This window comes from Mirounga leonina, unplaced genomic scaffold, assembly GCF_011800145.1.
Source record: "Mirounga leonina isolate KUSES-001 unplaced genomic scaffold, KU_Mleo_1.0 Mir_170, whole genome shotgun sequence".
Classification (NCBI taxonomy): Eukaryota; Metazoa; Chordata; class Mammalia; order Carnivora; family Phocidae; genus Mirounga; species Mirounga leonina.
Window position 1 is genome coordinate 39,866,757 of NW_023270433.1, and position 26,821 is coordinate 39,893,577.

Sequence of the window (26,821 nt, forward strand, 5' to 3'; positions counted from 1 at the left end):
TAATAGGTTGAATTAAATTTTTATCAACACTGGTGGCCAGTAAGAAGCACTCTCTAACTATGTCACAGTTACAATAAAATAAGATATATTCCCACTGGAATTAACTATGATGCTGGCATATACTTCATATTAAAAAATGACCAAAATCCCCTTTGAAGATAATTCACTTCCATAATTTCTGTTCTATGATTTGGAGTCTACAAATTAATCCTTTATATTCATTTATTACTAAAGTCAGAGATGGATGTATTAACAATAGTATGATAGTGTAAAAATCATGACAACAAGGAATTTGGGGTGCATTTCCACTGTTGAAAACCTTTGTATTCACCTTCACAGATGTGTAATGTGGTAGGTGCTATTAGAATTTCCATTTAAGGAGAACATGAGGTGTTAATTACTCTCAAACATATTGTTAGAGAGGAAGATTGATTTTTGAACACAGGTAATACTACAAAACTGATTACTTACTCTACATAATAGTGTTTAATTACATTAACTTTTCTGGGTTGGGCAACATTTTATTTTCTATTGGTCAGGCCATATTTTCATCTTTATATTAAAGATATACATATATAGACCAAATGCCATTTTAATTCAGACTTTAAGTAATAAAATTTTATTCCCTGGCAACTTTTTTAGCCCATTGAGTGCATAAAATTTATGCAGTCTAGATGTGACATAATTAGATGTCACTGAGAATTCAATTTATAAGAAACTCTAGTATGTGTTCAACTAGGAGGTCCTTCTGATATGGAGGTTCAAAGAGGTGTTATGTTGCTCACATTAAAACAGTAATGCCTTAACAGTTTTGTCAATTTGATTCATGATTTGTATCACTAAACTCTGAGCTGCTATGGTATTCTTTAATAGTCTTGATAATCTCCACAAAAACTGATTGATAGAGTAAAATAGTCCTAGTGAGTGACCTTAAGAGAAACCTCTTTGGCCCCAAAGACCAGTAAGTACAGAATTCTATCTTCTTTATATGGAATATTTTCTAAGGGAGACCATATGCTAGGCATAGAGCGAGTATTCACAAACATTCAGTAGCATTAAAAACACAGATTATTAGTTCTCTAATTTAAAAAAAAAAGAGTTAAATTAGAAATCATCAACAGAAGAAAATTTGGGAAATGCACAAATACTTGGACATATAAAAGTAATTTTAACAGCAGCATCAAAAAACCCTTGAATTCTGAAAGTTATAAAACCTTGCTGAGAGAAATTGAAGTTTTAAATAAATGGTATCTCACTGAGGTTTCTTGTTTGTTAAGCTTTATTGACGGATAACTGACAAAGCAAATTGTAAGCTATTAAAGTATATGTGATGATAATTTGATGCTGTGTATACATTGCGAAAGGATTCCTGCTGTGTGGTTAATTTACACAACCATAACTTCCTATTTCTTTGGGTGAGAGCATGTAAATTATACGGTCTTAGCAAATTTCAGTTATCCAGTACAGTGTTATAAGCTTACAGTTACCTTGTTATTTATTAAAGTAGATCCTTATTCATCTTAGAGCTGCAAGTTTGTTACTTTTCACAAGCATCTCCTTATTTCTCCCACCCCCCAGCCCCTAGCAACCACTTTTCTACTATGTTTCTATGAATTAGACTTTTTTTTTAGATGCCACATGTAAGTCATATCATAAAGTATTTATCTTTCTCTAACTTCACTTAGCATAATGTCATCAACGACCATTCATGTTGTCCCAAAAAGCAGGATTTCCTTCTTTCTCATGGCTGAATGATATTTTTGTGTGTGTGTATCTGTGTGTATAAACACACACATACAACATCTTTATTCACCCACAGATGGACATTTAGATTGTTTCCCTATCTTGGCTACTCTTAATAATGCTGCAGTAAACGTGGGAGTGCAGGTATCTTTTTTTTTAATTTTTTATTGTTATGTTAATCACCATACATTACATCATTAGTTTTTTAAATTTGTTATTGTTATGTTATGTTAATCACCATACATTACATCAATACACCATGATTCATTGTTTGTGCATAACACCCAGTGCTCCATGCAGAATGTGCCCTCTTTAATACCCATCACCAGGCTAACCCATCCTCCGAACCCCCTCCCCTCTAGAACCTTCAGTTTGTTTTTCAGAGTCCATCTCTCATGGGTTGTCTCCCCCTCCGATTGCCGCCCCCCCTTCATTCTTCCCCTTGCAGGTATCTTTTTGAGATAATCATTTCATTTCCTCATTTCCTTTGGATATATAAACAGAAATAGAACTGCTGGATCATAGGGTATTTTTTTAAAATATTTGAGAGAGAGCATTCATGAGCAGGGGGAGGCGCAGAGGGGGAAGGACAAGCAGACTCCCTGCTGATCACAGAGGCTGTAGGGACTTGACCTCACAATCCTGAGATCACTACCTGAGTCGAAATCCAGAGTTGGTTGCTTAACTGTGCCACAGAGGTGCCCCATTGGGTATTTCTATTAATTTTTTGAGGAATCTCCATACTGTTTTTTTGTAATGACTGAACCAATTTATATTGTTCCCAACAGTGTGAAAGGATTTCCTTTTCTCCACATTTTTGCAACACTTGTTACCTCTTGTCTTCTTGACAGGCATTCTATCAGGTCGGTACTGATAACTCATCGTGTTTTTGATCTTCATTTCCCCAGTGATTAGTAATGTTGTGTATCTTTTTATGTACCTCTTGGCCACTTGTATGTCGTCTTTGGAAAAATGTCTAGTCAGTTTTCCTACCCTTTTTTTACTTATTTTTTATTTTTATTTTTATGTTTACTTGTATGAAATTTTCATGTTTTAGATACTAACCTACCTAGTATATTGTTTGCAAATATTTTCTCCTATTCTGTAGGTGGTTTTTTTTTTTTTTTTTTTTTACCCTGTGTAGAATCTTTTTACTTGATGTACTATTCCTTGTTGATTTTTTGTGTTTGTTGCCTGTGCTTTTGGGGTCTTGTCAAAAAAGTATTTGCCAAAAAAAAAAAAATAGTAATAGTAATAATAATAAACTCATTGCCAAAACCAATATTAAGGAGATTTTTCTGTATTTTTTAAAAAATTTATTTACTTATTTGAGAGAGAGAGTGGGCACAAGCATGAGCAAGAAGGGGAGAGGGAGAGAGAATCTCAAGCAGACTCCATACTGAGTGTGGAGCCCAATGTGGGGGGCTGGATCTCACGACCCCGAGATCATGACCTAAGCCAAAACCAAGAGTTGGAGGCTTAACTGACTGTGTCACTCAGGCATCCATTCCCATGTTTTCTTCTAAGAGTTACACATTTTCTCATCTTAGGTTTAAGTTTTTAATTTTTCTCGTTATTTTTTATGAGTGGTATAAAATAGGGGACCAATTTTTTTCTTTTGCATGTGACTGTCTAGTTTTCCCAAAATCATTTATGAAGAGACTATTTTCCCATTGCGTAGTTTTGGCTCCTTTGTCAAAATTTGACTATATATTGCATGGGTTTATTTCAGGGATCTCTCTTCTGTCCTCTTGATCAGTGTGTCTCTCTTTATGCAATAGTGTGGTAATACAGTTTGAAATAAGGTAGAATGGACACTTTAACAATTTTTTTTTCCAGTACATGAGCATGAACTAGATTTCCATATATATGTGTGTCTTCTAGCAGTTTCTTTCATTGTCTTTTTTTTTTTTTAAGATTTTATTTATTTTTGACACAGAGAGAGAGCACAAGCAGGGGGAACAGCAGAGAAAGAGGGAGAAGCAGACTCCCTGCTGAGCAAGGAGCCCGATGCGGGGCTCGATCCCAGGACCCTGAGATCATGACCTGAGCCGAAGGCAGACGCTTAACCGTCTGAGCCACCCAGGTGCCCCTTCTTTCATTGTCTTAAAGGTTTCAGCGTACAGATCTTTTACCTCCTTGCTTAAATTTATTCCTGATTATTGTATTTTTAATATAGTTATTCATAGAATTGTTTAATTTCTCTTTCTGATAGTTCCTTCTTAGTGTATACAAAAACATCTGATTTTTGTACATTGATTTTGTATCTTGCACCATTACTGAATTCATTATTTCTATTAATTAGTTTTTGCTGGAGTCTTTAGGATTTTCTATATGTCTTCTGCAAGTATGGTCTGTTTTGTTTCTTCCTTTCTGATTTGCATGCTTTTTCTTTTTCTTGCCTAATAGTTTCAGCTAGGACTTGCAGTACTGTGTTGAGTAAAAATGGTGAGAGTTGACATGCTCGTCCTGTTGCTTATTTTAGAGGAAAAGTTTTCAGCTTTTCACATTGAGTATGATGTTAGCTTTGGGCTTGTTATATATGTGTTCACTATGTTGAAGTATCTTCCTTTTATACCCAGTTTCTTGGTAGTTTTAATAATGAATGGATGTTGATTTTTGTCACATCCTTTTTCTGAATCATTTGAGGTGATCATATGACTTCTTCATTTCATTAGTGTGGTGTATCACATTGATTAATTTGTGGATGTTGATCCATCCTTGTATCCCTGGGATAAACCTCACCTGATCGTGGTGTATGATCTTTTCACTGTATTGCTGGATTTAGCTGAGGATTTTAGGTCTATGCTCATCAGGGATATTGAGCTGTAATTTTGTGTTGCTTTTTTTCTTGTGGTGACTTTGTCTGGTTTTAGTATCAGGGCAGTACTGGCCTCATCAAATGAGTTTTGAAGTTATCTCTGTTTTTTTGAAGAGTTTGTGAAGAACTGGTGTTAATTCTTTCATAAATGTTTGGTAGAATTCACCTGTGAAGACATTTTTTAGGGAGGTTTTGGATTACTGACTTGATCTCCCTACTAGTAATAGGTCTGTTCAGATTTTCTATTTCTCAAGATTTTTTTCCTGGTAGGTTGTATGTTTCTAGGAACTTAGGCTTTTTTTTTCCAGGTTGTATGATTTGTTGCCATATAACTGTTTATAGTAGCCTCTTAGGATCCTTTGTATTTGTGTAATGACAGTTGTAATGTCTTTCTATTATAATTTGACTACTCTTTTATTCTTTGAGTCTAGCCAACAGTATTGTTTATCTTTTCAAAAAAGTAGCTCTTAGTTTCGTTTTTGTTGTTACTGTTTTTGTATTGTATTTCTAGTGTCTATTTCTTCTATGATTAAATTTCCTCTCTTCTACTAACTTTGGGCTTTTTTTTTTTTTTCCTGTAGATGTTAGGTTAGGGTGTTTCTTTGAGATCCTTTTTTGTTTGTTTGTTTACCTGCTATAGGCTTTTATCATTGCATTATGAACTGCTTTTGTTGAATCTCAATAGTTTTTGTATATTGTATATCCATTCTCAAGGCTTTCTATTGTGTTTCATTTATATTTGTGTCTGTTTGTATGCCAGTATCACACTATTTTAATTGCTCTAGTTTTGTAGTATCAGGAAGTGTGATACGTCCAGCTTTGTTATTCTTTTCCGGGATTGCTCTGGCTATTCAGGGTCTTTTGTGGTTCCATACCAATTTTAGAATTATCTTTTTTATTTCTGTGAAAAATGCCATTGGAATTGTGCTAGGGAATTCATAAATTTATAGATAGCTTTGGATAGTTTGGACATTTTAACAATATTAATTCTTATCCATGAACACAAAGTCTCTTTCCATTTGCTCAGGTCTTAAGTTTCTTCCATCAGTGTCTTATAGTTTTCATTGTACAGCTCTTTCACTTCATTGGCTAAAATCAGTCCTAAGTATTCTAATAATTTATTATTTTTTAAAAGATTTTAGAGACTGTGAGTGGGGGGAGAGGCAGAGGGAGAGAGAGAAAGAATCTCAAGCAGACTCTGCACTGAGCACAGAGCCCCATGCAGGGCTCAATCCCACAACCCTAAGATCATGATGTGAGCTGAAATCAAGAGTCAGATGCTTAACTGACTGAGCCACCCAGGTGTCCCAATATTCTATTCTATTTTTATACTACTGTGATTGGGATAGCTTTCTGATACTTCATTTTAGATTATAGATACTACACCGATTTCTGAATATTGACTTTATATCTTGAAATTTTACTAAATTTATTGATTAGTTCCAATGGTATTTTGGTTGTGTCTTCAGAATCTACTACATATAAGATCACACCATCTGCAAATAATGAGGGCTTTACTTCTTTCTGATTTAAGTGTTGTTTGTATTGTAAACTTCAAAGTTGTTAAGAGATTAGATCTTGTTTCCACCAAAGTTGCTAAGGGACTAGATCTTGTTTCCACCACAAAAGAGAAATAATCAGGTGACATGATGAAGGTGTTGGCTAACATTACGGTGGTAATCATACTGCAGTATAAATGTATCAAGTCAATGCATTGTACACCTTTAACTTACACATTTTTAAATGTCAATTAAAAAAAATCAATGGAACCAATATGTAGTCCACTTTAGGTCTATACTTGCACAATTAAGTTTTTCTTTTTCAAAGAGGTCCAGAAAATTTAGTAGAAAAAAATTTTTCATCAAATTGTGTTGGAATGACTGGACAGCTTATAAAAAACAAATGATTCCCAAATGTCAGCTCACAAGGGACAGAAATGTTAACTCATTATTGACATTAGTCATACTTTTAAATGTATATACAAAAATCTGTAAAACTTCTAAAATAAAACCTAGGGAAATAATTTGTGACTAAGTAGGGAAAGAATTTAAGGTAGAACAAAATGTAATTTATAAAAGAACACTGATAAATTGGACTTCAGTCAAACTGAAGTGTTTTTTGTTTAAATTGAGATGCAAATGATACATAAAATTACTCAGGTATACAACCTAAGATTTGATATATGTGTTTATTGCAAAATGATCACAACCAGTCTAGTTAACATCCATTTTCACACATAGTTAAAATATTTTTTAATTGTGGTAATGAACTTTAAGATCTACTCTCTTAGCAGTGTTCAAATATATATACAGTATTATTAAATACAGTCACCATGCTGTACATTAAACCCCCTGGACCCATTTTGTAACTGGAAATATATACCTCTTGACCACCTTCACTCATTTCACCTACCTCTATTCCTTTGCTGTCTCTAGCAATCACCAATCTGTTTTCTGTATCTGAGTTTTTTTTTTTTTTTTTCAATTCCACTTAAAAGTGGGATGATACAGTATTTGCTTTTTTTGGACTTCACTTAGTTTTATACCCTCAAGCTCTATTCATGTTGTCACAAAGAGCAAGATTTTCATCCTCCTTATGGCTGAGTAATCCTTTGTGTTGTGTACATAGATGTATGTAAACACCACATTTTCTTGATCCATTCATCCATCCACAGATGTTTCAGTTATTTCTAGGTCTTGGCTACTGGTGCAATGAACATGGGAGTGCAGATAGCTCTTTAAGTTGTTGGTGTTTTCATTTCATCCAGATAAATTCCCAGCAATGGGATGGCTGGATCATATGGTAGTTGTATTCTTAGTTTTTGAAGAAGCTCCAGACTGTTTTCCATAGTGGTTGCACCAGTTTACATTCTTATCAACAGTGCACAAGGCTTCCCTTTCTCCACGTCCTCACCATTGCTTCTTAACTCTTTATGACAGTAGCCATTCTAACAGGTGTGAGGTTTTCTATCCCATTGTGGTTTTGATTTGCATGATGATTTGATTTCTCTGATGATTAGCAGTGTTGAGCACCTTTTTCTGTACCTGTTGGTCATCTGTATGTCCTGTAAACTGAAGTCCTCTTCTCCTCAAGTGATAGAACTAAAAAAAATGCAATCCACAAACGGCTCATTTCCTGAATTTATAAGTAACTCTCATAACTCAGTAATAATGATACAAATAATCTAAATTAAGATAAATGATTTTGACAAATTTCACAAATTAAGATATTCGAATGTCCAGTAAATATGTGAAAAGATACATATCATTAATCATAAGTAATGGATAAATTTAATCCACAAGATACCACTTAATATGCATTTAAAATATTGTACCATACCAAGTGTTAGGATAGATAGCAACTGGAACTCTAATGATTTGCTAATGGAAATGTGGATGTTAGGACCACTTACATTGGCAGCTTAAAAATTTGGCAGCATTTGGCACCTTCTTAAAAATTTAAACATAAATCGGGCGCCTGGGTGGCTCAGTTGGTTAAGCGACTGCCTTCCGCTCAGGTCATGATCCTGGAGTCCCGGGATCGAGTCCCGCATCGGGCTCCCTGCTCGGCGGGGAGTCTGCTTCTCCCTCTGACCCTCCTCCCTCTCATGCTCTCTGTCTCTTATTCTCTCTGTCTCAAATAAATAAATAAAATCTTTAAAAAAAAAATTTAAACATAAATCATTGGACCCAGGACTTCCACTCCTGTGTATTTGCTCAAGAGAAAGAAAAACATAAACCCTATCAAAGACAAATAAAATATTCAGAGTAGCTTTATTCATGAGAACTAAGTCCATAAAACTAGCCACATCTTTATCTACAGGTGAATAGACAATGATTATTCTTAAAATGGCAAATGAAAAAGGAAGAAACTACTGATACATGCCAAACCATGGAGGAGTTGTAAAAAAAAAAAAAAAAAATTAAACTGAGCCAAAGGAGCCAAAAAAGAGACATGAATAGTATACAATTACATTTATATGAAATTATAGAACTGAAAAATACAGACCAAAGTGAACGAAATCACATGTTACATATAACATGAGACCAAGGAAAAACTGATAGCAGAGTTTAAATGAGATGCCCAAAGACATAGTTCTAAGTTGGCACTTGGTTAATTAAAATGCCAATGATGATTCTACTACTTCCTAGCCAATCTGGAATCTAATGTGTCAAAGGAATGTGGTTGTCCATTGTGTCCCACTGAAGAAGTTCTATACTTTTCATGTGAACCGGCTGGGTCTTGTTAAATTAGGAAATGAACCAGAATAGAAAGTTTTATGAAGCAACTCGTAGATGTGAATTCAGAATCTATTCTACTGTTTTTAATGCTTGAGAATGAGGAGGGTTCTGACGTAAAATCTTTGATCATAATATAGGATTTTCTCCATAATAAACATAGAATTTCCTTCCACAATCCTGCTTGAATGTTACTGACCTCTCTTTAACCATTAGCAAAAAAATCAGAGGCCACGTCATACTTATTACTGAGCACCTACTGTGATTGCAGCACCAGAATATAACCTAATCATCACTCTAGCTTTTATTCATTTTATATAGTCCTCCACATGCTTGTGTATGACTACTATATGTTAAAGAATAAAAATAATAAACACAGAAGAAGAGTAATCCGTGCTTTATTTTATCTGCCCTGTGAAGTATTTATTAATAAACCATTAAAAGCAAGGTTAGGGCACAGTTCATTTTAATGCTCTTATAAACATGGATTTCCTTTTAATTTTTTACAGTAATTTAACTCTCAGATACCATTATCTTTCCAATATGAAAAACAACCTGAACCAGAAAAGAAGCCGATGCATTAAAGAAATGTACTGCTTTTAAAATGCTGAGTCTGTTTACATAATGCCTTTAATGCTTTCTAACTAAACTCTGATAAAAATTTAAATTTTGTAGGTTTTAAATTTATCATTATTATTATTAATATTATTATACTTAATCCTACACTGGAGTGTGTGGAGTCTTCAAAGGGGGAGATTGATCCTTACCTAAATTTCCTAGCAAAAGAAGCTCAACACTGCTATAAAAAATTCAAAACAATAAATAATAATTAAAACTGGAAAGCTGCTTTATTTCTGGGTCAGCGATTTCATAAATATGCATGTGGTATTAAATTTAATGATCTCTTTGGATATTTTGGCAAATGTCTGTCATGAAATGGTTTGCCATGGCCCACGTAACCCAGGTGTAACATGAAGCCATTTGGAATGTAGTTCACCCCTCTCAATTAGATTTTCTAGAACTTTTAGACATACTGGATTGAATAAATCCAAGTCAGGCAAGATCAATAGAATTTTTAATGTTTGGTGAATGCTGTGGTTCACTGAAATGAGTCAAAATAATGGAATTCAAGTTCTGGTTTTGTCACTCACTAGCTGTAGTTATTTTAACCTCTCTGAACTGTCCTTTCATCATATGAAAAATAAGAGTAATATGGAACAGAGTGCAAGGGCTGTATAAAGAATTAAATAAGATATCTAAACTAGCTCTGAAAGCATCAGAATCCTGTAAGGTTAAATGTATTTAATGTCTCAGACAATGTTTCTATCACACATTTACTATTTACCTATATGAACTGTTTTTGATACAACAGGATCTGGTTTTTCTGTGTATAGGAATGAATTCATCTGTGTCTTTATGTGTTCTATTTCCTGTCTTTTGAGTACTTTCTCCTTTCTATATCTGTTCAAATCTTAACTACAGAAGTACACTCTACCATGTACTCCTACACAAAGCCATCGAAGTCCACGGAAACCCACAGTAGTATCTCTATTCTCTAAATTCATAGCACTGAGTTGAGTCCTTTGATTGAACTCTTACAAGATATATCTGTGCCTTTTTCCTCTACATAAAATGCTAACACTTAGAAATGTGACTCTAGGAGGTGTACAATAATGAATTAGATTGATTTATCAGAGGATAATATGTCAGTGGGCCAATTCTAGCAAATCATCTTTTTATATAATTTTTGTCCCCAGGACGACCAATGAATGGGTAGTGGACCACATGGTGGTCTACCTACATTCAATATGCCTTTCTGTATATTGTCAACATACTCTGCTTTATAGCCTATTTGGCTTAATTATCTTCTGCCAAATAATACATAGCCAAGAAATTGATGAAATGTATTCTTTAAGAAAACTGAAGTGTTCGGGGGCCTGGGTGGCTCAGTCGTTAAGTGTCTCCCTTCGGCTCAGGTCGTGATCCCAGGGTCCTTGGATGGAGCCCTGCATCAGGCTCCCTGCTCAACAGGAAGCCTGCTTCTCCCTCTTCCCCTGCTTGTGTTCCCTCTCTTGCTGTGTCTCTCTCTGTCAAATAAATAAATAAAATCTTTAAAAAAAAGAAAAAGAAAACTGAAGTGTGTAAACTTACATCTCAGACAGTATTACTTGTTCTATCCAAGACCAGCAAGCAAGGATAGTAATGTCAGAGCTATGGCTGTGAACACCACCATTCACTCATTCCCTAAACAGTAATTTTTAAAAATAATTAGACACATGACCCCTGAGCTACCCTAGTTTCTAGCCTTCCTGTATTTAGGTGTAGCAGTAAGATTAAATATTAAAGTTCTGGGCAATGGAATATGAACAGAAGTAGTGGGTATTGATAATACACACACACTTTAAAAACAGTTAACACTCCCCTCCCACTCCTTGCCCTTCTCAGAAGCTAATACATGGAAGTATCTAGGGTATAGTTTTGGCTAACAGATAAATAAAATGCCTCAGGGGGATGACAGAGATCTAAGATGGTACCTGAGGGTCTACATGACCTCTGTTAATTGGAATGCTCACTTGTGACTGTTTGCAGGGGGTGGGGATGTGAAATAAGTGTATTTATTTTTTAGTTTTTACGGTCTCTTCCACACGCAGCTTAATTGTCCTCTGCTAAAATAAAACTCATCCTGAGTTATTATCATGGAAATAGTAGGGTGTTCAGGAAGAAATTCACAGCATTCTGTATGAAATCTATCACACCAGGAAACAATATGAGGATCACAGGGGAACGGATATTGGAAGCATGCACTGTGATGGAACAGAGGCCCAACAATTGAGGAGCTGCCAAGAATCGCTATTCCCCTTTTTCCAATTTTCCTCATGTGCTAGAAGTTCTATCCTAGAAGCCTCACCCATACAAACGTTCTGATTTTTTCCTCTCCTCAGCTAAAGAGTTTAGGCATGATTTCACATACATTGACCCATTTACTCCACAAACCAATCTTAGAAGTAGCTATGAATACAAGATACATTGATTTTTTTCCCCCTGCATTAGCTCTGTGCCCTGTTCAGCCAGAGGGAGGCAATGGCAGGAGCTTGGTGAGAGGAAATAGAGCAGTCCAGGTATTCTTTTCCAACTCCATTCCTGCCTAGTCATTGCATCTAGTACGTAGATGCACCCTTCCTTAAAATCAGCTTCCTCTATATGGCCTGTATTTACAGTTCTGTTCTCATGGTCTCCAACTACATTATTTGTCTCCTGTGTCCTTTCAATCATAGTGATGGTAACAGCTTCACCCTATGCTTAGTTTTTTTTTTTTTATATCTCATCATCCTTTGTTCATTTTTTTTAACCCTAAATATACCTCTATAAATAACCCCTTTATTATCTCTCTAGCTGAGCCATCTGTTTCTTGCTGCTATAATATATTGCCCCCATTTTATGGATGAGGAAACACAAGTACAGAAGGATCAACACCCTGAGGTCACTTAATAAATGATATAATAAGATTTGAAACCAGGCAGTCTGATGTAGTGTCTGTGAACCTAAATGCTAGGCAATGGTGTGTCTATATATCAACACATGGAGACTGCATAGAATGACTCAAAAAGAACTTGGAAATAAAAGAAAAATATAACATTCTGAAAGTTAAACTTTAAATCATCACCATGTGAGTCGGTTAAGAGTTTTGAAAAATGTAAATGACCAGATACAGTGTTCCAATTTGAACTGAAAATAGGAAAAGTCTCAAGAAAGAATGCAGAAATCAAAAGTGGAAGGAGTGTGGTCTAACAAGGAGAAAAGCAAAAGGAGTTCAATAAAGGAAGTTATGACAGTGTCCAACTCCGGGTGTTCCGAGTAGTTTAAAGTTTAGCCCCATTGTTAAGATCATTCTAAGTGTATAAGACAAATGAGGCTGCTTTATTCTGGTGCCATTACACTGTTACTACATCTCACTAAAGCCATTTATTCTTATTATGTGTTCATCCAGCAGCTTTATGATCTTGATTTGTTTTTGTTCTTCTGTCTAGAGGAGAATAATGCACTAATTCATACGTATTAAGGGTATGCTGTTCCTGTAGGTGTTTAAAATACTGGATAGAATGGTGTTTTGAATGTACATATAAGTCTTGAGAGTTTGGTTAATGGTTATTTGGCCCTGTAGGGTAGAACTCCTTTCAGAGATCTGAGGACGTTATGTTTTTAAACCTTTAAGACTGAATGGCAAGCATTTGATTATGGAGAGCAGATCTTTTTCAATTTGAATATTAGAAGGGAGGTGGAATAGAAGGGCAACGTTCTCTACAATTAGTTGAGAAACACGTAAAAAAAAAAAAAATCCCTAGCTAAGAGAAATATGTCTTAGGAGCTATCAATTATTAGGATCCTTCAGAAAAAGCACTTAGGAAACAGCTATTTGTGTGCCAGTTTGTCCTAGTCACTCAAGTTAACAGACACAGTCCTCAAAGGATTCAGACTTTATAGCCTAACACAGAATTTGTCATAAAAAAATGTTACAAACAAACATGAGTATTAAAGCCAGTTTGACAGTAATATTTCTCAGCATAAAATAATAAATTGTCATTCTAGTTTATAAACAAGTTTCTTGTGAGCATTATCAAATCCTCCCTGAGGGAGCTCACTCAATCAGCATTTTTCTGAATTCCCAAACACTGAAATCCAGATCCTGGACCCAGTAGGGTAGTGATTTCCAGAGAGACTCAGTCTAATAACTTCAGTCCTTCTGGTTCCGATACCTGTGGACAGTAAGTGGTTCTTAAGACCCTGGACTTGGTAGTCACACAAACCTGGGTTTGACTTTTGATCTTGCCACTTCCCAGTTGTGTGCAATTGGAGGACTCTTAGTTCATAAAGTGGGACACTAATGCCATAACCTAGGGTTATGATGAAGGTGAGATGGAATGGAATGAGTCTGGGATGTGAACCACATATAGCAATGCTTACTGTTATGGCCAGTTGAATGCTGATAGGCAAATTTAAACCTGTCCTTGATTACTAGAAGTTTACTTCAGGATCTTGTAGTCTTGAAGTAGCATTATGAATATTAATCATGACATTACTGCAAATGAGTAGATGAAACTACATGGAGAGATCTACAGTAATAAATGTTAGATGATGCAACTTTAGTAGATTTACATGCCTTTGTGAAACAGACTGGTGAGAAAAAAGTTGTTACTAGTGTATTTTTAATCACCAGATAATAGAGATTATAAAAATATTTCAAAAATATTTCAGTACAAATGTAGTTTTGAGATTTGGGTCAGGAAAATTCCCTAAAACTATAGCAGACATGTATTGAATTATTTTAATTACAAATATTTAGATTTTAGTAGGAGATTTATAAAAATACATTTTCTTAGGTTATTATGTACTAGATAATGCCTAGAATCTGGATGTTGAGACAAATAGGAAGAAAAAGTACTCAAAGGAACTTAACTTTGAAGTACATTTAATGTACAACATTGTTTATTTCTTTACATTATTGGTAAGTCACCCATAATTGCATGAAATTAAATGGGAAAACAAACTCGTTTTCTTTTTATTTTTTTACTTAAATTCTACTGAGTTAACATATAGGGTGATACTGATTTCAGGAGTAGAATTTAGTGATCCATCACTTACATATAACAGCCAGTGCTCATCACAATAAGTGCCCTCCTTAATACCCATCACCCATTTTGCCCATCCCCCTGCCCACCTCCCCTTCATCAACCCTCAGTTGTCCTAACTCTATATTTAAGAGACTCTTATGGTTTGCCTCCCTCTTTTTTTCCCCTCCCCTATGTTCATCAGTTTTGTTTCTTAAATTCCACATATGAGTGAAATCATATGGTATTTGTCTTTATCTGACTGACTTATTTTGCTTAGCATAATACCCTCTAGTTCTATCCATGTCGTTACCAATGGCGAGATTTCTTTTTTTGTTTTGTTTTTGATGACTGAATAGTATTCCATTGTATACATATACCACATCTTCTTAATCCATTCATCTGTTGATGGACGTCTTAGCTCTTTCCATGGTTTAGCTACTGTGGCATTACTGCTATAAACATTGGGGTGCATGTGCGCCTTCAAATCACTATGGTTGTATCTTTTGGATAAATACCTAATAGTGCAATTGCTCAGTCATAGGGTAGCTCTACTTTTAACTTTTTGAGGAAACTCCATGCTGTTTCTTTCTTTTTTTTTTTTTTTTCATTATGTTATGTTAGTCACCATACAGTAGATCATGAGTTTTTTTTATTATGTTATGTTAATCACCATACATTACAGCATTAGTTTTTGATGTAGTGTTCCATGACTCATTGTGTGTAACAGTGGCTGCACCAATTTGCATTTCCAACAGTGTAAGAAGTTTCCCCTTTCTCCACATCTTTGCCAACAACTGTTGTTTCCTGTGTCGTTAATTTTATCCATTCTGACAGGTTTGGGGTGGTATCTCATTATGGTTTTGATTTGTATTTCCCTGATGATGAGTGATGTTGAACATCTTTTCATGTGTCTGTTACCCATTTGTATGTCTTCTTTGGAAAAATCTCTTTTCATGTTTTCTGCCCATTTCTTAACTGGATTATTTGTTTTTTGAATTTTGAATTTTTTGAATTTTTGAATTTTGAATTTTTGAATTTGTTTGAGTTTAAGTTCTTTATACATTTTGGATATTGACACTTTATCAGATACGTTGTTTACAAATATCTTTTCTCATTCTATAGGCTGCCTTTTAGTTTTGTTGATTGTTTCCTTCACTGTGCAGAAGCTTTTTATCTTGATGAAGTCTCAATAGTTCATTTTTGCTTTTGTTGCCCTTGCCTCCAGAGACATGTCTAGTAAGAAGTTGCTATGGTGGAGGTCAGAGAGGCTTCTGCCTGTGTTCTCCTGTAGGATTTTGATGATTTCCTGTTTCATACTTAGCTCTGTCATCCATTTTGAATTTATTTTTGTGTATGATGTAAGAAAGTGGTCCAATCTCATTCTTTTGCATGTTGCTATCCAGTGTTCCCCACACAATTTGTTGAAGAAAGAGACTCTTTTTTCCACTGGATGTTCTTTCCTGCTTTGTCAAAGATTAGTTGAACATATAGTTGTAAGTCCATTTATGGGTTTTCTATTCAGTTCCATTGATCTAGGTGTCTGTTCTGGTGCCAGTTCCATATTGTCTTGATGACTACAGTTTTATAATATAGCCTAACATCTGGAATTGTGAAGCCTCCAGCTTTGCTTTGCTTTTTCAAGATTGCTTTGGCTACTTGGGGTCTTCTGATGTTCTATCCAAATTTTAGGATTGTTTGTTTTAGCTCTGTGAAAAATGCTTTTGGTATTTTGATAGGGATTGCATTAAATGTGTAGATTCCTTGGGTATTAGAGACATTTTCACAATATTTGTTTTTCCAACCCAGGAGCATGGAATGTTTTTCCGTTTCTTTGTGTCATCTTCAATTTTTTTCATAAGTGCTCTATATTGGAAAATAGATTTTAAGCAAGTAGAGATTTAACTATAAGGGGATGGTGAGTTACTCATGTATTTATTATATTTTAACCTATTGTAGTAATGCAAGAAAATCACGGAACTCTAATAAAATGATTTTACCAGAAGTGAATGTGAGTTGGCCAGGCAATGTGTATGTGGTGAGAAGTGAGAAAAAGAGTAGGAAAAAAAAAAAAAGATTCTAAGCAAAAGGAAAACTCAGCTCAGAGGAATAACCCTGCATGGTGTATCTGAAGAACTGAAAGAAGTACTGGATTCAAAATAAAAGTAGGTAACAAGAATCTGGGGGAGATTCGTAGGGTCAGATCACATGATGCTGTATGAAGAATAGGCTCAATGAGACAAAATTTGCTACGGAAAGACAAGGGCATGATCTACATTAGATTATGGTGATGACCTGGTTCAATGTATTCATGTAAATTCATAAATTTGGGGAATACAAAAAGAGGTAAATTTTAGGAATAAAATATTTTGGGATGGGAACTATGTTTTTTTAACACCTCTAACTGGATTAGATATTTAAACTCAACTATAATTCACTTAAATTGGAAATCAAGTCTTTATTTTTATTGGTCTTTTAGAAAATACCAAATCTTTAGAGCATAGTGTTGAGTTCTTACATTTTAAAATGCTACTACAAAACAAAAACAAAAAAAAAAAAAGGAAAGGAGAATCCTGGAAAAGAGTCTAACTCTAAAAGTCATCCACTGCAAGAACCAGAGAGAGAGCACCAAAAACTGTTTCTCATCTAGCAGAATTTAAGAAAGCAGTGGATCTGTGTAATAGGTAGGAATCATTATAAGAGGGCAGAGAAACTGGAGGGTTTCATGATATGCCTTTAGTCCTAAGAGTAAATTAAAATTGACAATGGGGAAACTAAAAATGAGACTTGAGAGTGCCAAAAACTCAATTGGATATATGCCTCAGTTACTTAAAGATTTGCTGAAAAATGCATATTTGTTTGTAAAATTTTGAGTATAGAAATGAAATAGATCACATTGCCCCTATATTCTTGCAAAGAGAGAAATTCTGGTATGACCCACACAACCAACCTCTGACTAAAACAGAAATCTATTCTGCTAGTCAGCACTATTTTACTTCCCCTATTGTAATAAAGATAATAGTCCCTTCAACTATCCAATATTTTAACACTCAATATAAGTGACTTAACTATATGTTCTATAAATGACAAATGTCTTCACCTGGTCTTAATACTTAAATCTACCAGACAGAATATAATAGATTTTGAATGTTCCCAAATACTGGTAAGTGATACTCTACAGAACTCACCAAAAATTTTAAACTTGGGATGTATTATTGTACTATGAAGGAGGAGATCAGATCCAGAGTAATTCTCCAAAAATCAATGCTCTAGTTCACTCAATCACAAAAACAAAACAAAACAAAACAAACAAAAAACCCTATAAGTGGCTAAAGTCCAATCATCATCTGAGAAAAGTTAAGTCTGCCTGGCATAGAGATGACAGAGCTGCATTGAACTATATAAATTTACCTTCAGAATGATTGATGATTAAGGAAATCATTAAGTTCAGTCAACAGCTAAATGTTTAAAACACATACTAATGAATATAATATACACTGATTTGGGTATACATAGTGGTAATTAAATGCGTTTCAAGAAAAGTCTCAGAGTCCATCGCACAATTATCTGGATTGAAAATATTCAACGGCTTATATTACTAGAAATAACAACAACAACAAAAAAACTGTTTAAGGTCTGTTTAAGTAATTCATAATATCTTTGAAGTAAACGTGGGCCATTTAAATTCAGATAAATAATGGTTCATGGCCTTGGTTTGCATGATGTCCAGCAGGGTGTCATGACAGCTGTAATATCTTCTTATCACTACACAAGAGGCTAGTCTATTTTCTCATTTTAGGACAGGAATGCTTCAAACCATCGTTGAGACAGATGACCTGGAAAAAACACACACACACACACACACACAGGCAAAAAGAGACAAAGAATAGGGAAACATATGCACAAGGTCTAACAGAAGCAGTAAAGAGTAGCTTATGAGAAAATTAAAAAGCCCCAATTCCACCATCTTCCTACCATCATACATGCTTCTCACAGGCAACTAACTTTTATTAGTTGGGATTTCCAGCTCTTTCATTGTTTACCTCCATTTTGCTACATACTCTCAAATTAAGACATTAGCTGTTTTCTAATTAAAAAATGAGTTGGATTTCACTTGTTCCTCAGCCACTTCTCTTCCTTCAAGATTGCAATAGTTTTTGTCATTATTTTGACCATAATTTTCATTTAAATAATATTTTTAGTATTTCCATTTTCCACAGGAGCAAGGAAGCAGCCTTGAGCTGATTCTCTTCTTCTTCACCTAAAAGCAATAGCTAACAAGAATGGGAATGAAAGCTAATTCCCACAATTGACACCAGGAGTGAAACGGAGGCAGGGAATTCCAGAAAAGTCCCCATAAGACGTAAGTGAGCTGGAAGAGTGGGCTATCCAGGCCTAGGAATATTATTGCAAATAGCTGGGATAATGTAGCAGGTACTGTGGGGGGAAATAGAGGTGCTCAAGTGGACCTGGAGAAACCTGTAGCCAGAAAACACCATAACCAGGACTAACTGCCTCTCTCCCAGACTGAGCGCATTCACCCCCGATCCCTAGAGGAGACTGACTTAATCAATTCTAAGAACAGTAGGGTAGTAAAGGAATGCTGAAAGTGGCTCAGGGGAAAGGCACAATAAGGTGCAGGAAAAAAAAATCACTGGACAGGGCTTCTTGCATGTCATAGGAACAATAGAAAAGAGTTGTGGTCATATTTATTTTTTTTAAAGATTTTATTTATTTATTTGAGAGAGAGAATGAGAGAGAGAGAGAGCACATGAGAGGGGGGAGGGTCAGAGGGAGAAGCAGACTCCCTGCTGAGCAGGGAGCCCGATGCGGGGCTCGATCCTGGGACTCCAGGATCATCACCCGAGCCGAAGGCAGTCGCTTAACCAACTGAGCCACCCAGGCACCCTGTGGTCATATTTAAACTTCTCCCCTTCTCCTCAAAGGGATTCAGGAAAATCCAAAACACATGAATGTTGATTTGCTTAAATATGAATACTAATTTTAAAAACATTCATGACCATATAAAGATTTTTGTAATTAAGGAAAAATTGAGATTTTTAGCAGGAAGAAAAATCACAGAAGGCGGCTAAAATGAAGGCAAAAACAACAACACACCATAACTTTAATTTAAATATGTATCCATTGGAACTATGAAAGAATGCCAAGAATCTAAAAGGAACTCAGAAATGGCCAGATACCTAGAATGTCCATTTTTAAACATCTTTATTTATATGACAAAGGTATTTTCAGTTAAAATAATAATACTAATCAGAAAAGAAATTCAGAGAGTGAGCATTTTCTTGTTTTAAAGTTTAAATGTATAATCATAGTTGTAAAAAGTAGAAACTAAAATAAATGTTGAAGGTACAAGTAATAATTCTAAAACGCATTAATGAACTTGTCTTAATGGAAAGTGAAAGGCTGGGGCACCTGGGTGGCTCAGTCGGTTAAGCATCTGACTCTTAACTTAGGCTTAAGTCATGATCTCAGGGTCGGGAGATTCAGCCTGCATTGGGCTCCACACTGAGTGTGGAGCCTGCTTAAGATTCTCTCTCTCTCTCTCTCCCTTTCCCAGCTGGAACTCCCCCACTCCCCTCCACTATGCTGCCGCATGTGTGCGCACTCTCTCTCTCAAATAAATAAATAAATAAATAAATAAATAACTTTTTTAAAAAGTAAAAGGCAAACACCTACATATTAACCTGTCAGAGTACTAATTCCTGTTTTCAAGCTTTAACTTTTGTAAATTGGTAAATGATCTTTATGTATTCATACTTATCAGAATAACATGTAAACTATATTTTCTATCTTCATAGTTGATCAAAGAACATTTTGAAATAATTTCAGTATTGTTTTTTGACATCAAGCAACAGATGTGCAAATGAAGAGGAAGCTCTTATCATAAAAATGTGTTTGGCAGAGATTCCTTCATATTTCATAACAAATTCTAGAAATTGTATGTCTCTGTCTATGTCGACACCTGTGCTGCTTCTGGATTCGTTCTCTTAGCTTTTACATATATCAATAGTCTAAAATATTCTATCAGCAAAGTAAGCTAGAGAAAAGATGTTAAGAAAATCATAAGGAACAGAAAATACATTTATTGTGCTATACTCTATCAAAAACAAAAAACAAAAAACTGTGTATAAATGGACCTGCAAAGTTCATACATGTGTTGTTCAAGGATAATAGGTACATATGTATATATGAAATAATCATATACATACATGAATATACATAATTAAATATCTTGTTGCTATTATTATTTTGAACAAACTTATATGTTAGAATAAGTAAGAAAAAAGGTTTTAATTTTATTTCTACTTGTTCCTTCTCCAATACTCTTCCTTTCTTAATGCAGATCAGAGTTTCTGATTTATATGGTTTTCCTTCTCTTTAAAAAACTTTTAACATTTCTTGTGAGGCAGGTCTATTGGCAACAAATTCACTCAATTTTTGTTTGTTGTGAAAGTATTTCTCCTTCACTCTTGAAGGATAATTTCACAGGGTACAGAATTCTAGATTGATGTTTTTATTCTCTTAATACTTTAAATATTTCAATCCAGTCTCTTCTAGCTACATGACTTCTAAAAAGTCAAATGTAATTCTTTGCTCCTCTTTTGGTAAGGGGTTTTTCCCCTAATTTTTTTTTCATGGTTTTTTTCTTTATCTTTGATTTTTCTGAAGCTTGAAAATACTATGTGTAGGTGTAGTTTATTTGACATTTACTTGTCCTTCTTTGAGCTTTATAGATCTGAGATTTGATGTCAGACATTTATTTGGGGAAAATTCTCAGTCATCATTTCTCTTTTTTTGCAAGTGATTTTATTTTATTTTTTAACACAATGTTTATTGGTTTCAGGTGCACAATATAGTGATTCCACAATTCCATACATCATTCAGTGCTCATCAGGACAAGTGTACTCCTTAATCCCCATCACCTATTTAACCCATCCCCCCACCTACCCCTCCTCTGATAACAGTTTGTTCTCTATAGTTAAGAGTATGTTTCTTGGCTTGCCTTTCTCTATCATTTTTTCCCCTTTGCTTGTTAGTTTTGTTTCCTCATTTCCACATATAAATAAAATCCTATGGCATTTGTATTTTTCTGACTGATTTCCCTTAGTATTATACTAACTCCATCCATGTTGTTGGAAATGGCAAGATCTCATTTTTTTATGACTGAATGACATGCCATTGTGTGTGTGTGTGTGTGTGTGTGTACACACACCACTTCTTCATCCACTCATCAATTAACAGATACTTGGACTGCTTCCTTATCTTGGCTATTATAAATAATGCTGCTCTAATCATAGGGGTACATATATCCTTTTAAATTAGTGTTCTTGTATCCTTTGGGTAATTACCGAATAGTGCAATTGCTGAACTGTAGGGTAGTTCTATCTTTAACTTTTTGAGGAAACTTCATACTGTTTTCTACAGTGGCTGCACCATTTTGCATTCCCAACAACAGTGCACAGTGTTCCTTTTTCTCCACATATTCACCAACACTTGTTTCTTATGTTGTTGATTTTAACCATTCTGTCAGGTGTGAGGTGATATCTCATAGTTTTGATTTGCATCTCCCTGATGGTAAGTGATGATAAACATCATTTCATGTGTTGTCTGTTGGCCATCCGGATGTCTTCTTTGGAGAAATGTCTGTTCGTGTCTTCACCCCATTTTATAACTGGATTATTTGTTTCTTTTCTCTAGCTTACTTTATAGAAAAAAATACAGTATATAATACATATAACACACAAAGCATGTGTCAATTTACTGTTTTTTTGTGGGGGTCTGAAGCTATATGTGGATTTTAAACTGCAAGGGGAGTCAGCACCCCTAGCCTGAGTCAACTGTGTGTGTATATGTGTGTGTGTATAAAATGAAAGGCAGTAGTGATACAAGAGCCAGGAAAGAGGAGTTAGTACTACTCTTGTTTTTATAAAGTACTTGAACTACCCATGTAGCAGTGTAGTGTTTTATGAACTTAGACTTGGATTAATTGTAAATGTATAATGCAAACTCTAGGGAAATCACCAAAAAAAAACAAAAAACAAAAAAAACTGGGGCGCGCCTGGGTGGCTCAGTCGTTAAGCATCTGCCTCCGGCTCAGGTCATGATCCCAAGGTTCGGTGATCAAGCCCTGCATCAGCTCCCTGTACAGCGGAGAGCCTGCTTCTCCCTCTCCCATTCCCCCTGCTTGGGTTCCCTCTCTCGCTGTCTCTCTCTGTCAAATAAATAAATAAAACCTTAAAAAAAAAAAAAAAAGAAAACTGGTATGCTAAGAAAGGAGAGAAAATGGAATCATATAAAGGCTCAATTTAAAAGCACAAAAGGCACAAAAATTATAAAAGACCAAAACAGAGTTTGTCAGAGTGGATAAAAACTAAGATCCAACCACATATTTTCTACAAGGAAACCAATTTAAATATAAAGATATATAGAGAATAAAAGTAAATGGATGGAGAGAGATAAGCCATGCTCTAACACTGATTTTTTTAAAAAGATTTATTTATTTATATTAGAGGAAGAGAGAGAGCAAGCAGGGGAGGAGGAGGGAGGGGTAGAGGCAGAGGGAGAGAGAATCTCAAGCAGAGTCCCCACTGAATGTGGAGCCCTATACGGGGCTCAATCTTTCAACCCCAAGATAATGACCTGAAATGAAATCAAGAGTCAGACACTCAACAGACTGAGCCACCAAGGTGCCCCCATGTTAACACTAATTAAAAGAAAGTTAGAGTAGCTATATTAATTTCAGATGGAGCAACTTTAGTGCAAGGACAATTATCAGGGATAAAGAGTGGCATTACATATGATAAGGGGTCAATTCCCCAAGAAAATATAATAATCCTTAATGTATACATGCCTAGCAACATAGCATCAACATATATGACAAATTACATGAGTCAAAAACTGATAAAACTCTAAGGAAAAATATATGAATATGCTCTGATAGTTGCAGATTTCAACACTCTTCTCAGAAATGGATAGATCTGGAAGACAGAAAATCATTAAGGACATATTTGAATTTAGCAATAAATCAATTGGATATAATGGATATCTATAGACTATGTGATACAACAACAGCAGCATACACATTCTTCTCAAGATGTCATGGAATATACACCAAGATAGACCATATTCGGGGCTATAAAACACACATTAACAAAAATAAAATAACAGAAATTGTACCATGTCTGCTCTCAGACCATAATGGAACTAAACTAGAAATCAGTAACAGAATGATAGGTAGAAAATCCCAAAATACTTGTTTACAACAGACTCGTAAAGAACACATGAGTCAGTGAAGAAATTACTGGAGAATTTTAAAATTTTTGAAATAAATGGAAATGGAAACACAGCTTATCAAAGTGTGTGGATACAGTGGAATCAGTACGTGGGAAACTTACAGAATTGAATGCATATATTAAAGAGAAAAAGATCTAAAGTCTATCATCTAGGCTTCCACCTTAGGTAAAAAAAAATTCTATCATAGCTTAGAGATTAAAAAAAATTTAAGTGTTTTTTGTTTTGTTTTTGGAAAAACAAAAAGCCAGAAGTGGCTAAATGATAGAAAACACAGAGATTATTTGATTTGAAATTTTAAGACCGGTATCTTTCTTTTTTTTTTTTTTTGGTATGCTTATTTGAAATTTAATTTTTATTTTCTATATTTAAATGCCCCCTTTTTTGTTGTTGTCATTGCAAAATTAGTGGTCTTCTACACAGTTTCTTCTTTCCAGGAGCAGTTTCAAATCTTGATATTTCACTGTAAAAGGCTTTTCTGGCTGCTTGTAAATGTTATAAAACTTTAAGGAAAAAGTAATAACTTTGAAAAGCAAAATCACATATAGCAAATAGAAAAATCTGAGCAGATTCTTTTTATCTCTTTTCTTTTAGATAACAGTACTTCAAAGGTTGAGATTAACGTGCCAAAATTTCTTTTTACTATGCTCACAGCTTGACAATGAGCAGCCCTTCACTTTTGTGGGAAGGTCTTTTTACTTTCACACCAATATTCTGCAACAGTCACATTGTGGAACAGAACTGGAGTAATTCAAGTTTTGTATCTTTGGCTTTGCAATCACTGCACTCATTATTTATCTCAATTTGTGGTTTGCACATGAGGATATGTCATACCAGCCAGATTAGAGACACAAACTGAATCAGAAGAAAGCTAGAAAGATTTTTGAGCCGTTACAGATTTACTCTTAAAAGAATCATGTGTAGCTGAGTCTACATATTTCCAGGCTAGTTCTATAACAGAGTTCTCCAAAGTAACTCCCAAGTATAAAATAACACTTCTTAAAGATAAATAATATTTACATACTAATATGAAGTATATTTATATGTGTGTAATTGAAATTCAATAATGTGGTAAATATTTGGAAATTAGACAAAGGATTTGGAGGTTAATTCTGGGAGTTAATATTCCTGGCAATATTAAAATTGTTGGCATTTAATGATAATAAAAAGAAGATTAAGTGTTAATAAATGCTATTACTGAATTGGAATGCTTTGGAGAAAAAGCATCCCTTTATTGACTACACCCAGATTTGACCACTTCCATTATACTGCCCTTGGAATTGACTGAATGGAATGAGTTCTAAGAATTAGAAGAGCACAAATTTTATACTTACTCAGTTTCATTGTTTGTAGTAATATCAGCATTTTTATTTTAAAAATATTGTAACACTGACTAAAGCAATTATGTTAATTATGTTATGAATAAGTAGATTCAATATAAAAGAGATGCAATTATAAAATGAAGTGAATTAAGTGAAAATACCATTATGTTAAAGTTTAACTGAAAATATGAAATATTGCTATCTATATTCTAAAAATATATATTCTTAAGCATTTTATCAGTAACGATAAACATTTTCGGTACCATATTTAAGTCATTAAGACAGTTACCCACCAAATGCAACCTGGAATTCTCGATTCCAGATCCAGAACAGGGAAAGTAACAAGGGATCCTGATATAAACCTGAATAGCAGAAAGAAGCAAGTATTAAAAAAAAAAAAAAAAAAAAAGCCTGAATTCATGTCTACTAACGAGAATCTTGTAGGAGAAATCCTTCATAGGGAAGGGTGATATCAATGCCAAAAGCATAATCTTGGTTTGAATATTAGAACCTCTGCTTATTTTGTCTGAAGGCAAATCATGTATCATACTTATTGGTGAATGAGGATAATGATATTTATTTCACCGGATTATTGAGAGGGTCACATAGCAAACAATATTTGACTTATGTTAGGCACATCCTAACTCTTAGATCACTTGACCATATCCATATAGCTCTGAAGATTTTAAAGCAAGTTTTATCCTACAGAGTTTATAACCCATTCTAAACAAAAATGTGGGTTATTCAGAGCTGTCTTGATCTATGGATAATTTCCATTTCATCCACTATTAGAACCAGTGATATTTTCACCATTGTCCAACATTCTGGTTAAGGTTATTATTACTGTTTTAACTATGAATTCTTTACCCTCTGAAGCAACAGAGCAAATAAAAACAAATTTTAAAAAAACAATGCAAACAATGTCCACAATAGCCAAATTGTGGAAAGAGCCAAGATGTCCATCGACAGATGAATGGATAAAGAAGATGTGGTATATATATACAATGGAACATTATGCAGCCATCAAAAGGAATGAGATCTTGCCATTTGCAACGACGTGGATGGAACTGGAGGGTATTATGTTGAGTGAAATAAGTCAAAAAGAGAAAGACATGTATCATATGATCTCACTGATATGAGGAATTCTTAATCGCAGGAATCAAACTGAGTGTTGTTGGAGTGGGGGGTGGTGTAGGAGGGATGGGGTGACTGGGTGATGGACACTGGAGAGGGTATGTGCTCTGGTAAGCGCTGTGAATTGTGCAAGACTGTTGAATCTCAGATCTGTACCTCTGAAACAAATAATGCAATATATGTTAAGAAAAAAAAGAAGAAGAGGGTAGCGGGAGGGGAAGAGTGAAGCGGGGGGAATCGGAGGGGTAGACGAACCATGAGAGACGGTGGACTCTGAAAAACAAACGGGGTTCTAGAGGGGAGGGGGGTGGGAGGATGAGTTAGCCTGGTGGTGGGTATTGAGGAGGGCACGTTCTGCATGGAGCACTGGGTGTTGTGCACAAACAATGAATCATGGAACACTTCATCTAAAACTAATGATGTAATGTATGGGGATTAACATAAGAATAAAAAAAAAACAACAACAATGCAAACAGTGCTTTTTTTTTTTTTTTTTGAGATCACCCAGAGCCCATGAATTAAGTTTCTTTAAATAGAAGTCAGAAATGTGGCCTATATTTGTAGACTCAAGAGAATACCATCTAGGAATAAAGTTTTTGCTTTTATTTATCCTTTGTCATTTTTGACTTACTTGGGAATCAAGGT